The sequence below is a fragment of the Nicotiana sylvestris genome, chromosome 8, assembly GCF_000393655.2.
Source record: "Nicotiana sylvestris chromosome 8, ASM39365v2, whole genome shotgun sequence".
Taxonomy (NCBI): domain Eukaryota; kingdom Viridiplantae; phylum Streptophyta; class Magnoliopsida; order Solanales; family Solanaceae; genus Nicotiana; species Nicotiana sylvestris.
Genome location: NC_091064.1, coordinates 8,523,950 through 8,540,847, shown reverse-complemented (window position 1 = coordinate 8,540,847; position 16,898 = coordinate 8,523,950). Strand labels below are relative to the sequence as shown.

Genomic DNA, 16,898 nt, shown 5'->3' with positions numbered 1-16,898 from the left:
TGTACTACCGCGATAACGGTACATGTTATTGTTCTTCCGATTGGACTTCATTACCACTAGTGCACCAGAGCATACTCTCATCACTCCATTTTCTGCAATGATTTTGAACCCTTTTGATTCTAGGGCTCCCACAGAGATGAGATTTTTCTTCAAACCCGGTACATATCGAACATATGTTAATGTTCTGATCATTCCATCATGATTCCTTAATCGTATTGAACCAATACCATATAAGGTAAGATAGATGTTATCCGTTGTGTGGACGACTCCATATTCTCCTTCTTGAAAATCCATGAACCAGTCCCTGTTGGGACACATATGATAGCTACAAGCCGAGTCCATCAACCATATGTCTGATGATGTTGATGGCTCTGTTGTAACTAATGAGAAGTCTGAATCATCACAATCAACCACATTTGAATCCATAATGGCCTTTCCATTGTTATGTTTGGCCGTATTCTTTAACTTCGGACAGTCTTTCTTCCAGTGTCCCTTTTCTCGACAAAAGGCACATTCATCTTTATTGGGTTTAGATCTTGACTTGGATCTTCCCTTCTTTGTCCTCATTTGATTTTGAGGACGACCCCTCACAACCAGTGCTTCTCCTTCTCCGCCCTTTTGTTTTTCTCTCTTTCTTTGTTCATAGCTGTACAAAGCCGAACAAACTTCTCTGAGAGAAATTTCGTCATTCCCATGGAGTAGAGTAGTTTCAAGGTGCTCGTACTCATCAGGAAGTGACCCCAACAACATCAAGGCCAAGTCACCATCATCAAAAGTTGCATCCATATTTTGCAAATATGTGACCAACTTATTGAAACTGGTGATATGTTCGTTCATTGTGGTACCAGGAACATAGGTGAAGCGAAATAGTCTCTTCTTCATGTACAATTTATTTTGACTGTTTTTCTTCAAAACATTTACCCTCCAGTGCTTTCCATAATTTACTTGCAGAAGTTTCCTTTGTGTATGGATATTTCTGCTCTCTAGCAAGGTAGGATCGAATGGTACCGCAAGCAACACGGTTGATAATTCTCCAATCTTCTTCTCCAATAACATCTGGTTTCTTTTCTTCAATGGCCAGATCTAGCCCTTGTTGAAAAAGGACATCTAGAACCTCGCCTTGCCACATCCCAAAATGTCCGGACCCGTCAAAAATTTCTACCGCAAATTTCGCATTTGACACAATTCTTGTCATAAGCGAAGATGCCAATGATGACGTATTGTTGACACTTGATGTAGATTCTTCTTGTTTATTGTCTCCCATCTTTGACACAAATATTATTTAATAGCTGACGACACAAATCAAGATTATTTCCTTTCTGGTGTGGAAGATCAGACTAAGCTGCAACCACAGAGCATACTCAGACAGAACCTTGACTCAGTTACCAAGATAAATCTTTTCTGATGTGGAAGATCAGACTATGCTGCAACCACAGAGCATACTTAGACAGTACCTTGGCTCTGATACCAATTGTTGCGGAAGCCAAATGTATATAGTGTGAATAAGTCACAACTACTATACCAAAAATTATGACAGCCACCAAATAATAAATAAGACAATAAAGCAACAATAAAAGGAACACCAGAATTTACGAGGTTCGGCTAATTTTGCCTACTCCTCGGACACAACCAATATTTTATTCCACTCCAAAAATACAAGTGAAATAATACTAAAGAGAGAAGATACAAATGCCTTAAGAAGATAAGAAGGCAAATGAGAGGTGTGTTTAAATCCTAAACATTATGCCTCCTTTTATAGGGTGCAATTCCCACCCAATTCACTCCCCAACCGATGTGGGGCAATTTTGACACTCAACAAAATGTACTTATAAATTGTAATTAACAAATGAGACTTATAAATCACTCGCAATCGAAAATGAGACTTATAATCGCAATGACAAATGCGCTTATAAACACAATAGAGAAATGTGACTTATGAAACGCAATTGACGAAAGAGACATATAAATCGCTATTGATGATACGGTTTGTACATAGCAATTGAAAATGCAATTTATAAATTGCAATTGAGAATGCGACTTAATAATTGCAAAATCAACTTATAAATCGCTGATTTATAAGATGAATGCAACGTACAAGTCGCAATTGCTTAATGCGACTTGTACATAATACGACTTGTAAGTTGCAATACTAAATGCGACTTCTACATAAGAATGCGGCTTATAAATCGCAATTGCCGAATGCGACTTATACATCGCAATTGACACTAAAATGTTAGTTTCAGGTAATTCTTCAGCCAATCTATCGATATTATGTACTCCTTTTGAGTTTAGAGTACAACATGCAAAGTTTACAAATATTTGGAATCGTTTAAAGTTTTCTTTACAATTTGCATTTGTCTGGTAAACATGATAAGACCATCACCATATTAGTATATGGTAGTTTAACAACTTTCACTCCAAAATTCTTTGTGTAAAATCACCAAAAGCTCAACAATAAATTTGGTGTTAAACCAGAAGACTAGCACCCATCTTTAAGAAACACATACTTTTTTCAAACATAAATTTGGACGTAACTCTTTTAGAAGGTCATCTAACAGCAACAAGAATGTAGCATCAGCCTTCTCTGTTCTTAATTATTCCATCAGAAGTCATAACCAAAACAAACTAAGGGCCCGTTTGGACATAGAAAAAAAATTCACTATTTTCGATTTTTTTTTACTTTTTTCGGAATTAGCGTTTGACCATGAAAATTTTAAATTTCACTTGAAGTTAAATTTCATAATTTTTCGAAAATTTAAAAAACTCCAAAAACCTGTTTTTCAAAAAAATTCACTTCAAATCACTCACAAAAATTCAAAAACAGCTCCAAATTGTATTCATGTCCAAACACAACTCTAATTTTCAAATATCATTTTTACTTTTTCCCGAAATTTCACAATTCTTATGTCCGAACGCCCACTAAGTTTTGTTGCATATATATATCATTACATCAAGAGATATTATCACTTTTAGCCCACGCCAGAAACTATTTACATTTGGTAGACGAAAAAGTGTATGAAATTTGTATAATTTTTATATATAACATACAGAATGTATATACATTCAAAAAAATATACAAATTTTATACATTTTTTCGGCTATTAGTTTTACCGTGACTATACAGTGTCATTTTTCCTTACATCAAACGTTCATCAATTTCCAACTATAAATAGCTCAACCTTTTAGTTTCCTCTTCATCATCTTTTAACCAATAACCCAAGAATATCTCTTCAAGTTCAGTGTAGTACTAATACGCACAGAGCTATGGCTAGAACTATCAATCTTTGCATTTTAATGGTTGCAATGATGTTAATGGCAATGAATGAGAAGTCTGAAGCTACTCGTCAACTTTTGCAAGCCAACAATCAACCTGCTGGCTCAAGCATTCCATCTTTTCGCACAATTTCAGTAATCCCAAATATCCCAAGTTTTCCAAGAGTACAGGGAATGCCACCAATTCCAAGTATTCCAATTACAATTCCCACAATTTCTGCAGGAAGACCAAGATTTGCAATGCCACCAATGCTTTCTTCATTCCCTTCCTTGTTTGACTCAAAAGATATCAGAATCTTTTTGAATAAATCAATCAAAAGAAAATGAAGGGGTAAATCTTAGTCATACATAATAAATTCCAGATCAAAAAGCTAATAGTGTAGATAATACATAGGATGGAAGAAATAAAGTCGATCTTATTGAAATTCAACATTGTGAATCTCATCAATCGATGGGGGAAATAGCTTTACATGTTCTTCTGCAGATTACTTCTTTCCCATAAAGATTATAAGAAGAGAGCTTGGGAGAGAGAAGGGGGAGCAGACCCCCTTAATCGAAGGTTTTCCCTACTATATATAGTCAAGGCACCTTTGCCATTTACTTGGTCCACGCTCTCTCGCATCTAGTGTGCCTTGGTCGTTCTTTTAGACATTGCTCCTTCCGACTCGACGGGTGTTGGGAATGGGATGTAGAGTGGGATATGTTATCTTTTATTGTCCGGTCTCTTAGGCGGGACGTTGGTCAGCTCTGCCGTGACGGTCAAATTTTGACCAATACAGTTAGTCCCTCCGTCTAACGGGGTCGCCCTCTGTCGGGCCTGGGGGACGGATCATGATTGTTACAAACTCGAGCGAAATCTGACTTCTCGTTCCTTAGTTACATTACTTGGGTTTTAGGCGAGGTGGCGGCGCTCTTTCGATACCCTTGAACCGTTGCAGCTGTTTCAGAACCGAAACATCGTTTGGCATCAAAGCATTATTTTATGGTTACCACCATTATGAAGCGCATTCCTGGGGAACTGAAACGTTTTATGCCCTATCAGGTTCGATTAGCGACTCTTGGGTTTCGTGTTCAGGGAATTTATATCTCTTATAAATAGAAAGAACTTATCAGCCGATTGACACACTTCTTTGCCTTTTACTCGGAAGAATTCGGCTGATAGACTTCCTTCCTGATACTTCAAGTTTTCATTTGCCTTTAGTTAACTGAAAATTTTCATCCTTTCTTTCCGTTATCTTTTGCCGCCTCATCTGGGAAAAATGGCTGGTGATTCCTCTCGCACCGATCTCCTTCTACAATTCTGGCACCAGAAAATGTTGTTCAGGCCACTGGAGGGGTGGATACGATGGAAGACGAGGAGGTCCCGTTGATAGTCGAGATTTTGCCTCGCCCTGGGAGAAAATTGACCGACTTCAGCAGTCGCGCCAGGGCTGAGCCGGAACCTATCCCTTCTGTTATGAGGGAAGAAGACATTGCAGAGTTGAAAACCAGGTGGGGGATCCCCGGCTATGTCGACATGCGACCGGCGGTAGGAGACGACATAGTCCATTTTGACCGTCCTGGGTATTGTGTATTTTATGCCTACCCCTTTCTTATTGGATACACACTTCCTCTTCCTCTCCTAGTGGTAGACTTCTGCCGTTTGACAAGGTGTTCCCCGCCCAGCTTTCATCGTACCTGTACAAGCTGTTCCTTATGTTTCTCAAGTTTGCGGAACTCGCCGGTCGTGGGATCACCTTGGACCACCTGCTCAGTATCGTCGCCCCTCAGCTTATCCGCGACACGATGCTTCACATGCGTCCTCGGGGTTCGAAGAGTCTGGCGGTGAAGATGGACAACAGGACTAACGGTTGTTTTTATGAGAATTATTTCTATGTGCAGACTGAACCCATTGTGGTGGATCCGACGGGGTTCCCTGAGAAATGGAACTTTGCACGTAAGTCTCATGTTTTTAGTCAGGGATATATCCGACCATTTTCTGTTACAGTACTAAACCCTGTTGTATTTTTGCAGCTGAGAAATTGCCCCCTCCTCCTGTCGAAAATATCCGTGAGTGGGTGAGTGCTATTCTCCCTCATACGGTGGGGGTTCGCACGTGGGCGGCTTTTTATGACAAATATGGGCGTAGGCCTCTTTCTGGTAAGATGTCATTTCTATTCGTCGTTTGTCTCTTTCCCTTTTTGTATTTAATTCCTCACGTGATGTTCGTAGGTGTCAAGGAGGGTGCGGAGAGTGAGGGCTCTTACGTTAGCTTTCCGGCAGTCAGCCTTACCTATTCGCCCTATCGCGGTACCCACCGCTCGACCTTCGTCGAGGGCTGCTTCAGTTGAGTCTGCGGCCGTAGTTACTCCTGCGAGGGCCGATTCTCAAGCCGAAGTTCCGACCCATGTCGTTCGCCCGACGGGTAAATCTCCACCTACTGGGAAGAAAAAGGGCCTTCAAAAAAATGGCAAGTGGAGTTCGAAACAACGCTCCCAACAGTGATTCATCTAGACGACTCCCCTCCAACTGGATCTGGAGAGGGGTTGTCGTGGCTCCCCCAGTAGGGACGAAATTAGCCGTTGTCTCGGCTCAATCAGAGATTCCCACCATTGTCGGTAATCAGCAACCTATCGTGGCGGAAGGTCAGATTTCAGGGGCCGCCATTGTAGTTTCAGACGTACCCTCATCCTCTGCAGTTGGTCGTGCTTCCTCTTCAGCTGCTAAAAGAGGAAAAGGTGTGGTGGTTGACGATTACGAATCCAAATCGTACTTCGACCCTGATGATGTCAGGATGTTTGAGAAGGGCCTTACTCACTTGGTGGTTCGTGCGAGAAGCTCGGCCCGTATTCTTAAGATCCCTTCGGATGTCAATCTTTTGGGGGACACGGAGGATCTGGTGCCGTAGTTTAGCATGCTATGCTTCGCAGCCGAGAATACAGCCCTTCGGACCGTTCCCGATGCTGACCTGATGGACGAACTGGCCGTTATGGGCTTAAGGGTATGTTATGCTTACTTTTGCTTATCCCTTGTTTCTCTTGATAATAGGATTCAAACCCGTCTTTTCATTTTTCAGACGTATATGGTAGAAGTGGAGAGCATTCGCAGGGCTAACATTCGGGCTAAGATTTTTTTGAAGATGTTGGAGAAATATCGTTGCTACCGCAACAAGTGTTGCGAGATGCAAGAGCGGCTGAAGGCAAACCCCGGCAGTCGGGCTCTTGGTGAGTAGTTGGAGAAAAGGGACCATCAATTGATGCAGGCTATCCGCAATAAGAGTGTGCTTGAGGAGCAACTTCAAATAAAAGATGAGGAGCTCGAGTTGGGCAAGGGGGTCGCCGCAGAGTGCGAGCATCTATAGGAGAAATTGAGGTCAATGAAGTCGGAGATGGATCAGAACTTGATCAAAGTCGAGGTATTGAGCGCAGAATGGATGGGGAAATTGACTGGGCTAGAGAACAAAGTTGCTGGTTGGAGAGTATCAAGAGTGCTTTGTCTGTGGCTTCGGCGAGGGCGGCGGCCCTGGAGAACACCATATACGTCCTCCAATCCGAGCAAGAGCTGTAAAGAGCGACGACCACCCTTATGGAGGCAAGGCTTGAGGAGCGCATTAGCGAGATTGACCAAGAGGCATCAATTCTGGGAGATCAGGTCGCAACACTAGAGGCAGAAAATGAGCGACTGTTGGCTCAAATCGAATATTCCACCACCGTCGTTCCCTGCCACATGTACGAGCTTTGGGTTTATGTCGAAGCCTAGCGGGATATGTACCAGAGTTTGTGAGAGGCGAGTAATGTGACAAAGGTTGCATATGAGGAGGCACGGGTGAAAGCACGGAAGGCTCGCGTTATTTGCGGATATGATGTGGCGACTCCAGAAGCCAATGGGGGCACGGACGCCGAAGGAGAAATTCCCCGAGATGACGGTGGAGAGGGTGGCGATGATGATGCAGAGTAGAGGGATAGTGATATTGACATGTTTTTCATTTGTTATTTTCTTCTCTCTTTTTTGTTGTGTTTTTTATATTGTTGACTTGGGCCTTATGTAATCCGCGACCATTTGTGCAGAGACTTTGTATAAAGAAGAATTTTTCGCTATTATTTGTCTTGTATTCTACCCTTGTTTTCATTTCGCGTGATTTCGGTGCGAGATAGATTCTTGCACGGCGAGTCTCAATATTTTTGCACTTTCTGATGGTCCTTGGCCTTAGTAATATTTCGTACTTTCCCTTTGGCGATGGTTTATGGCCTCAAAGGATTTTTTCCAAAACATTAACCCGTCGTCGTTCGATCGAGATCGAACTCTCCTTTTTGGCGATGGCCCTTGGCCATAAAGGGTGTTATTTTGAACTTATCGAAATAGTAACCCATCGTCGTTCGATCGAGGTCGAACTTTTCTTTTTGGCGAAGGCCCTTGGCCATAAAGGGTGTTATTTCGAACTTATTGAAATAGTAACCCGTCGTCGCTCGATTAAGGTCGAACTATTCTTTTTGGCTAAGGCCCTTGGCCTTAAAGGGTGTTATTTCGAACTTATTGAAATGGTAACCAGTCGTTGTTTGATCGAGCTCGAACTCTTCTTTTTGGCGAAGGTAGTTGGCCTTAAAGGGTGTTATTTCGAACTTATCGAGATAGTAACCTGTCGTCGTTCAATCGAGGTCGAACTCTTCTTTTTGGCGAAGGCCCTTGGCCTTAAAGGGTGTTATTTCGAACTTATCGAAATAGTAACCCACCATTATTCGATCGAGGTCGAACTCTTCTTTTTTGCGAAGGCCATTGGCCTTAAAGGGTGTTATTTCGAACTTATCGAAATAGTAACCCGTCGTTGTTTGATCGAGGTCGAACTCTTCTTTTTCGCGAAGGCCCTTGGCCTTAAAGTATGTTATTTCGAACTTATCGAAATAGTAACCCGTCGTCGTTCGATCGAGGTATAACTCTTTTTTTTGGCGGGGGCCCTTAGTCTTAAAGGGTGTTATTTCAAACTTATCGAAATAGTAACCCGTCGTCGCTCGATCGAGGTCGAACTCTTCTTTTTGGCGAAGGTCCTTGGCCTTAAAGGGTATTATTTTGAACTTATCAAAATAGTAACACATCGTCGTTCGATCGAGGTTGAACTCTTCTTTTTGGCGGAGGCCTTTAGCCTTAAAGGGTGTTATTTCGAACTTATCGAAATAGTAACCCGTTGTCGTTCGATCGAGGTCGAACTCTTCTTTTTTGAGAAGGACCTTGGCCTTAAAGGGTGTTATTTCGAACTTATCGAACTAGTAACCCGTCGTCGTTCGATCGAGGTCGAACTCTTCTTTTTGGCGAAGGCCCTCTGCCTTAAAGGGTGTTATTTCGAACTTATCGAAATAGTAATCCGTCGTCGTTCGATAGAGGTCGAACTCTTCTTTTCGGCGGGGGCCCTTGGCCTTAAAGGGTGTTATTTCGAACTTATCAAAATAGTAGCCCATCGTCGTTCGATCGAGGTTGAACTCTTCTTTTTGGCGAAGGCCATTGGCCTTAAAAGGTATTATTTCAAACTTATCGAAATAGTAACCCGTCGTCGTATGATAGAGGTTGAACTCTTCTTTTTGGCGGGGGTCCTTGGCCTTAAAGGGTGTTATTTTGAACTTATCGAAATAGTAACTCGTCGTCGTTCGATCGAGGTCGAACTCTTCTTTTTGACGAAGGCTCTTGGCCTTAAAGGGTGTTATTTCAAACTTATCGAAATAGTAACCCGTCGTCATTCGATCGAGGTCGAGCTCTTCTTTTTGTTGGAGGCCCTTGGCCTTAAAGGGTATTATTTCAAACTTATCGAAATAGTAACTCATCGTCGTTCGATCGAGGTCGAACTCTTCTTTTTGACGAAGGCCCTTGGCCTTAAAGGGTGTTATTTCGAACTTATCGAAATAGTAACCTGTCATCGTTCGATCGAGGTCGAACTCTTCTTTTTGGCGATGGCCCTTGGCCTTAAAGGGTGTTATTTCGAACTTATCGAAATAGTAACCTGTCATCGTTCGATCGAGGTCGAACTCTTCTTTTTGGCGATGGCCCTTGGCCTTAAAGGGTGTTATTTCGAACTTATCGAAATATCGTCAGTCCTAGTTTTTGGAGAATCAGACATTTTCTGGGGGAGTCCCAGTTCGTTTGACATTGCTTGCATCAGAGGGTGCAACGTCGGAGAATACGAAACGTTGCTGTTTTGCTTAGGTTCGTTCTGCGCACACGTTGTAGTTTCCTTGTCTGACTCCTGCCTTCCGGCTTGGGGGTGTCGCTGGCGGGTGGTATTTCAGTTGTTTTGCAGTAGTTTTTCATTCTTTAATTGAGATATTTCTTTACTCGCTCGCCTGCACGGCCTTTATGTTCCTGCTTGGGCAAAGAGTAGAAGGTGAGTTAGAATTATACTTTCCTTGCCTCCACCCGGTGGTCCGATTGAGGAGAACAAGTTGGTAACGTTGTTCGTCTTGTTTGGCATTTCAATGGTTGGTGGGGAGAAGATTTCGAAATTTGGTGATTCTGCTCGGCTCTCCTCCCCCTACCATGCTGCGCCTTTGTCCTGCGTGGGTTAGGTTTTTCCTTCGCACTCTTTTCGATGGGTGATCGTGTTTCTTGTCTTTGATCTGGGAGAGACTAGGAAATTTCACTAAGAAATCCCCAAATACGGTGCCAAATTTTTTGACTCAAGATATCGGAATCTTTTTGAATAAATCAATCAAAAGAAAATGAAGGGGTAAATTTTAGTCATACATAATAAATTCCAGTTCAAATAACTAATAGTGTAGATAACACATAGGATGAAAGAAATAAAGTCGATCTTATTGAAATTAAATATTGTGAATCAATCGATATGGGAGATAGATTTACATGTTCTTCTGTAGATTACTTCTTTCCCATAAAGATTTTAAGAAGAGAGCTTGGGAGAGAGAAGGGGGAGCAGACCCCCTTAATCGAAGGATTTCCCCTACTATATATACAGTCAAGGCACCCTTGCCATTTACTTGGTCTGACACTCTCTCGCATCTAGTGTGCCTTGGTCGTTCTTTTAGACATTGCTCCTTCCGACTTGACGGGTGTCGGGAATGAGATGTAGAGTGGGCTATGTTATTTTTTACTGCCCGATCTCTTAGGCGGGACATTGGTCAGCTCGGCTGTGACGGTCAGATTTTGACCAATACATTCCTTCCCAAGAATATTGCCTTCTATCTCATCCATTCCATTCTTCGTCGCACCACCTCCTAAGAATTAATTCTGGGATTTGTTTGGATTGTTGTTACGTGTCGTTTTATAATGTATTGTATTGTTTGATTAATATAACGTTTGGAGAGATTGTCTTGTTTGTTCCCATTTCATAATATTATGCACCAACAATATGAAGAATAAACTTGCAACATTACTTAAAAAAAGGATACATAGTAGGATTATTATAAAAAAATGTAGGATAAAAGATAAAATATGATTATTTAATAATATGAATGGGCAAGATAAGAGGAAAAAATAAGGAAACGATGCCACCATGATGTTTGGCATAATTCTCTATATTTTGATAATAGTTTAACCTCATTCTCAAGTGATCTTGAATAATTTAATAGTTAAAACTCGCCAAAAATGCGCATAATTGTCGTTCTTTGGTTGATAGGGAGTTGAAAGAAGAAATAAAGGAATTTTTGAAGTTTTGGGACGAAAAGCTGCTCAAATTGAAGAAAAGGACCAATTGCAAAAACAACGCATTTTTCCTCTAATGTGCACTCAGTGTGCGCTCATCTGGACAAGGTCAAAGGCAGAGCCCACGGTGCGCTTGAGCAGAAATTTATGGGCGAAAATCATAAGGATATTTTTGTCTTCGGAGCAAATTTGGACGATATAAAAACTTCTTCTCACCTCCCCAGCCACTATCACTCGACCTGGAAAGAAGAGAACATTACTAATTTCGAACTAAGGAAGGGCTTGGAAGAGTCCAAAAACCATTCTGATCGAAGATTTGAAGTGTTTCTCTCAACTTTTCTTATTTTCATTTATTATGGAGATTGTTTTGAGAATAATCATTATATTTTTTAGTATAAACATGAGTAGCTAAATTTCCTATCTAGAGTATTGATGAACCAGTCGTTGGACGATTTTGAGTAAATATTCCCGAATCATTGATATTTATTCTATTTGTTTGGTTGCGGTCTTAATGAATTCAATTGTTTGAGCTCGCAATTGTTTATGCCCTATTTCTTATTATTCTTGAGAAAGATTGACAAGGTTTGGTCAGTCAAACAACAGTACGTCGGGCTGAATTAAGGGATTGCTTCACCCGATTTAGAATTGTTATGGTGACATCATGATTTGACTGTGGCCTAGAATTCGATGAGTTTATTATCTTGATTATTTTGGAAAAAATAGTTTAAGAATGATGTTGTTAGTAGTGGGAAACTCTAGCTAACAACTTTAGGTCCAAGGTTGATAGAACAATGTCAAACATAGTTTCAGGATTTCACTCAGAGCTAGCCCGGCAACTGGGAGATTCTCTACCTTAGACCTTTATCGTCTGCAAATTTCTTAAGTTATTCTCGACTTCTAGTTTAGTTTGTTGTTAGCTAGTTGAATTTAATTCATTAGTTAATATCCACAAAATTCAAGTATATTTGTCTTTTTTGTTCAAGTTGGATTATTTAGTAATTGAGTCAACTAGAGTGCTTCATAGTTCCCTGTGGGATTCGACCCCAACTCATAGTTGGGTCAACTATATTGCACAGGCTCGTAACATATTTCTTGTCGAGGTGTGTTTTGGATGTCATTACACCACACTAAATCCATCGTTCCATAAAACGATACTTTTTGTTGTCACATAACTACGGATTTAATGATACAATAATAATTAAGTAACAATCAAAACAAACATTATATTTAAAGAATAATACGATACAATACAATAGGTAACAACATCCAAACAAGCTGTTAATCCCATAAATAGAGTCTGGGGAGAGTAGTGTGTACGTAGACCTTATCCTTACCTCGGAATTATTTATTCTAGGGTCACAGTACTATTTTGCTTATGAGCGGAGTTGTTCAGGGGCAGAGCCAGTGTGTTGGTTGCAAGTTCGGCCGAACTCAGTAGCTTTTGTTCAAGCCCTGTATTTATATTAGGAAATCCAATAAATACGTACACATTATTAATTTAGAATCCAATAATTTAAAAAGATTATAATTCCGAACCCGTAAGGTTCAAATCCTAGCTTCGCCTCCAGTCAGTTGTTCAGTCCTCATTCGTAGTATTATCATCTGATTTGTGATTACTTTACATGTTTTTGATTGCATTGCAAGTTCTTCTGGACTGTGATGTTGTATCATGTATGTAAGTAACTTTACACTATGCGTCTGTTCTATCTATGTATCAACTTATTTATGTTGATCGCTTTACTGTCTTTTTAAGTTTTAATCATTCTACCATATATTCCAATCTCAAAATATCTAGAGTTAATATACTTAGTGGATCAACACAAACAAAAAGAATATTCTTCATTCTCACTTCTCAGTATACATGCAACAACAACACAAACTATTTCGGACATAGTCGGTAGATGCGGATCTAAGATTTTTGGCGGGGGTCTTTGGCCTTAAAGGTTGTTATTTTGAACTTATCGAAATAGTAACTCATCGTCGTTCGATCGAGGTTGAACTCTTCTTTTTGGCGAAGGCCCTTGGCCTTAAAGGGTGTTATTTCAAACTTATCGAAATAGTAACCCGCCGTCGTTCGATCGAGGTCGAGCTCTTCTTTTTGGCGGAGGCCCTTGGCCTTAAAGGGTATTATTTCAAACATATCGAAATAGTAACTCGTCGTCGTTCGATCGAGGTCGAACTCTTCTTTTTGACGAAGGCCCTTGGCCTTAAAGGGTGTTATTTCAAACTTATCGAAATAGTAACCTGTCATCGTTCGATCGAGGTCGAACTCTTCTTTTTGGCGATGGTCCTTGGCCTTAAAGGGTGTTATTTCGAACTTATCGAAATAGTAACCCATCGTCATTCGATCGAGGTCGAACTCTTCTTTTTGGCGGAGGCCCTTGGCCTTAAAGGGTGTTATTCAAACTTATCGAAATAGTATCCCATCGTCAATCCTAGTTTTTGGAGAATCAGACATTTTCTGGGGGAGTCCCAGTTCGTTTGACATTGCTTGCATCAGAGGGTGCAACGTCGGGGAATACGAAACGTTACTGTTTTGCTTAGGTTCGTTCTGCGCACACATTGTAGTTTCCTTGTCTGACTCCTGCCTTCCGGCTTGGGGGTGTCGCTGGCGGGTGGTATTTCGGTTGTTTTGCAGTAGTTTTTCATTCTTTAATTGAGATGTTTCTTTACTCGCTCGCCTGCACGGCCTTTATGTTCCTGCTTGGGCAAAGAGTAGAAGGTGAGTTAGAATGATACTTTCCTTGCCTCCACCCGGTGGTCCGATTGAGGAGAACAAGTTGGTAATGTTGTTCGTCTTGTTTGGCATTTCAATGGTTGATGGGGCGAAGATTTCGAAATTTGGTGATTCTGCTTGGCTCTCCTCCCCCTACCGTGCTGCGCCTTTGTCTCGCGTGGGTTAGCTTTTTCCTTCGCACTCTTTTCGATGGGTGATCGTGTTTCTTGTCTTTGATCTGGGAGAGACTAGGAAATTTCACTAAGAAATCCCCAAATACGACGCCAAATTTTTTGACTCAAGATATCAGAATCTTTTTGAATAAATCAATCAAAAGAATATGAAGGGGTAAATCTTAATCATACATAATAAATTCCAGATCAAATAACTAATAGTGTAGATACCACATAGGATGAAAGAAATAAAGTCGATCTTATTGAAATTCAATATTGTGAATCAATCGATAGGGGAGATAGATTTACATGTTATTCTGTAGATTACTTCTTTCCCATAAAGATTATAAGAAGAGAGCTTGGGAGAGAGAAGGGGGAGCAGACCCCCTTAATCGAAGGATTTCCCCTACTATATATACAGTCAAGGCACCCTTGCCATTTACTTGGTCCGACGCTCTCTCGCATCTAGTGTGCCTTGGTCGTTCTTTTAGACATTGCTCCTTCCGACTTGACAGGTGTCGGGAATGGGATGTAGAGTGGGCTATGTTATTTTTTACTGCCCGATCTCTTAGGCAGGACATTGGTCAGCTCGGCCGTGATGGTAAGATTTTGACCAATACATTCCTTCCCAAGAATATTCCCTTCTATCTCATCCATTCCATTCTTCGCCGCACCACCTCCTAAGAATTAATTCTGGGATTTGTTTGGATTATTGTTACGTGTCGTTTTATAATGTATTGTATGGTTTGATTAATATAACGTTTGGATAGATTGTCTTGTTTGTTCCCATTTCATAATATTATGCACCAACAATATGAAGAATAAACTTGCAACATTACTTAAAAAAAAGGATACATAGTAGAATTATTATATAAAAATATAGGATAAAAGATAAAATATGATTATTTAATAATATGAAAGGGCAAGATGAGAGAAAAAAATAAGGAAACGATGCCACCATGATGTTTGGCATAATTCTCTATATTTTGATAATAGTTTAACCTCATTCTCAAGTGTTCTTGAATAATTTAATAGTTAAAACTCGCCAAAAATGCGCATAATTGTCGTTCTTTGGTTGATAGGGAGTTGAAAGAAGAAATAAAGGAATTTTTGAAGTTTTGGGACGAAAATCTGCTCAAATTGAAGAAAAGGACCAATTGCAAAAACAACGCATTTTTCCTCTAATGTGCATTCAGTGTGCGCTCATCTGGACAAGGTCAAAGGCAGAGCCCACGGTGCGCTTGAGCAGAAATTTATGGGCGAAAATCATAAAGATATTTTTGTCTTCGGAGCAAATTTGGACGATATAAAAACTTCTTCTCACCTCCCCAGCCACTATCACTCGACCTGGAAAGAAGAGAACATTACTAATTTCGAACTAAGGAAGGGCTTGGAAGAGTCCAAAAACCATTCTGATCGAAGATTTGAAGTGTTTCTCTCAACTTTTCTTATTTTCATTTATTATGGAGATTGTTTTGAGAATAATCATTATATTTTTTAGTATAAACATGAGTAGCTAAATTTCCTATCTAGAGTATTGATGAACCAGTCGTTGGACGATTTTGAGTAAATATTCCTGAATCATTGATATTTATTCTATTTGTTTGGTTGCGGTCTTAATGAATTCAATTGTTTGAGCTCGCAATTGTTTATGCCCTATTTCTTATTATTCTTGAGAAAGATTGACAAGGTTTGGTCAGTCAAACAACAATGCGTCGGGCTGAATTAAGGGATTGCTTAACCCGATTTAGAATCGTTATGGTGACATCATGATTTGACTGTGGCCTAGAATTCGACGAGTTTATTATCTTGATTATTTTGGAAAAAATAGTTTAAGAATGATGTTGTTAGTAGTTGGGAAACTCTAGCTAACAACTTTAGGTCCAAGGTTGATAGAACAATGTCAAACAAAGTTTCAGGATTTCACTCAGAGCTAGCCCGGCAACTAGGAGATTCTCTACCTTAGATCTTTATCGTCTGCAAATTTCTTAAGTTATTCTCGACTTCTAGTTTAGTTTGTTGTTAGCTAGTTGAATTTAATTCATTAGTTAATATCCACGAAATTCAAGTATATTTGTCTTTTTTGTTCAAGTTGGATTATTTAGTAATTGAGTCAACTAGAGTGCTTCATAGTTCCCTGTGGGATTCGACCCCAACTCATAGTTGGGTCAACTATATTGCACAGGCTCGTAACATATTTCTTGTCGAGGTGTGTTTTGGATGTCATTACACCACACTAAATCCATCGTTCCATAAAACGACACTTTTTGTTGTCACATAACTACGGATTTAATGATACAATAAAAATTAAGTAACAATCAAAACAAATATTATATTTAAAGAATAATACGATACAATACAATAGGTAACAACATCCAAACAAGCTGTTAATCCCATAAATAGAGTCTGGGGAGAGTAGTGTGTACGTAGACCTTACCCTTACCTCGGAATTATTTATTCTAGGGTCACAGTACTATTTTGCTTATGAGCGGAGTTGTTCAGGGGCAGAGCCAGTGTGTTGGTTGCAAGTTCGGCCGAACTCAGTAGCTTTTGTTCAAGCCCTGTATTTGTATTAGGAAATCCAATAAATATGTACACATTATTAATTTAGAATCCAATAATTTAAAAAGATTATAATTCCGAACCCGTAAGGTTCAAATCCTAGCTTCGCCTCTAGTCAGTTGTTCAGTCCTCATTCGTAGTGTTATCATCTGATTTGTGATTACTTTACATGTTTTTGATTGCATTGCAAGTTCTTCTGGACTGTGATGTTGTATCATGTATGTAAGTAACTTTACACTATGCGTCTGTTCTATCTATGTATCAACTTATTTATGTTGATCGCTTTACTGTCTTTTTAAGTTTTAATCATTCTACCATATATTCCAATCTCAAAATATCTAGAGTTAATATACTTAGTGGATCAACTCAAACAAAAAGAATATTCTTCATTCTCACTTCTCAGTATACATGCAACAACAACACAAACTATTTCGGACATAGTCGGTAGATGCGGATCTAAGATTTTTAGTACATGGGTGCACTATTAAAAAAAGGAAGAAAAATATATTAAATTGCCGGGAATTGCTCTCTACTTCTCTTGATATTTAGCCCAA

At 40.0% G+C, this 16,898-nt stretch overlaps 1 long non-coding RNA gene across 1 annotated transcript; it reads left to right on the top strand.

Moving 5' to 3' along the window:
• Positions 1–5,338: 5,338 nt before the first annotated feature.
• On the top strand, positions 5,339–7,308 carry LOC104216745 (uncharacterized). Its single transcript, XR_708576.1, has 3 exons — positions 5,339–5,412; positions 5,485–6,253; positions 6,329–7,308. It is a non-coding gene; the product is annotated as an uncharacterized lncRNA (long non-coding RNA).
• The last annotated feature ends 9,590 nt before the right edge of the window (positions 7,309–16,898 follow it).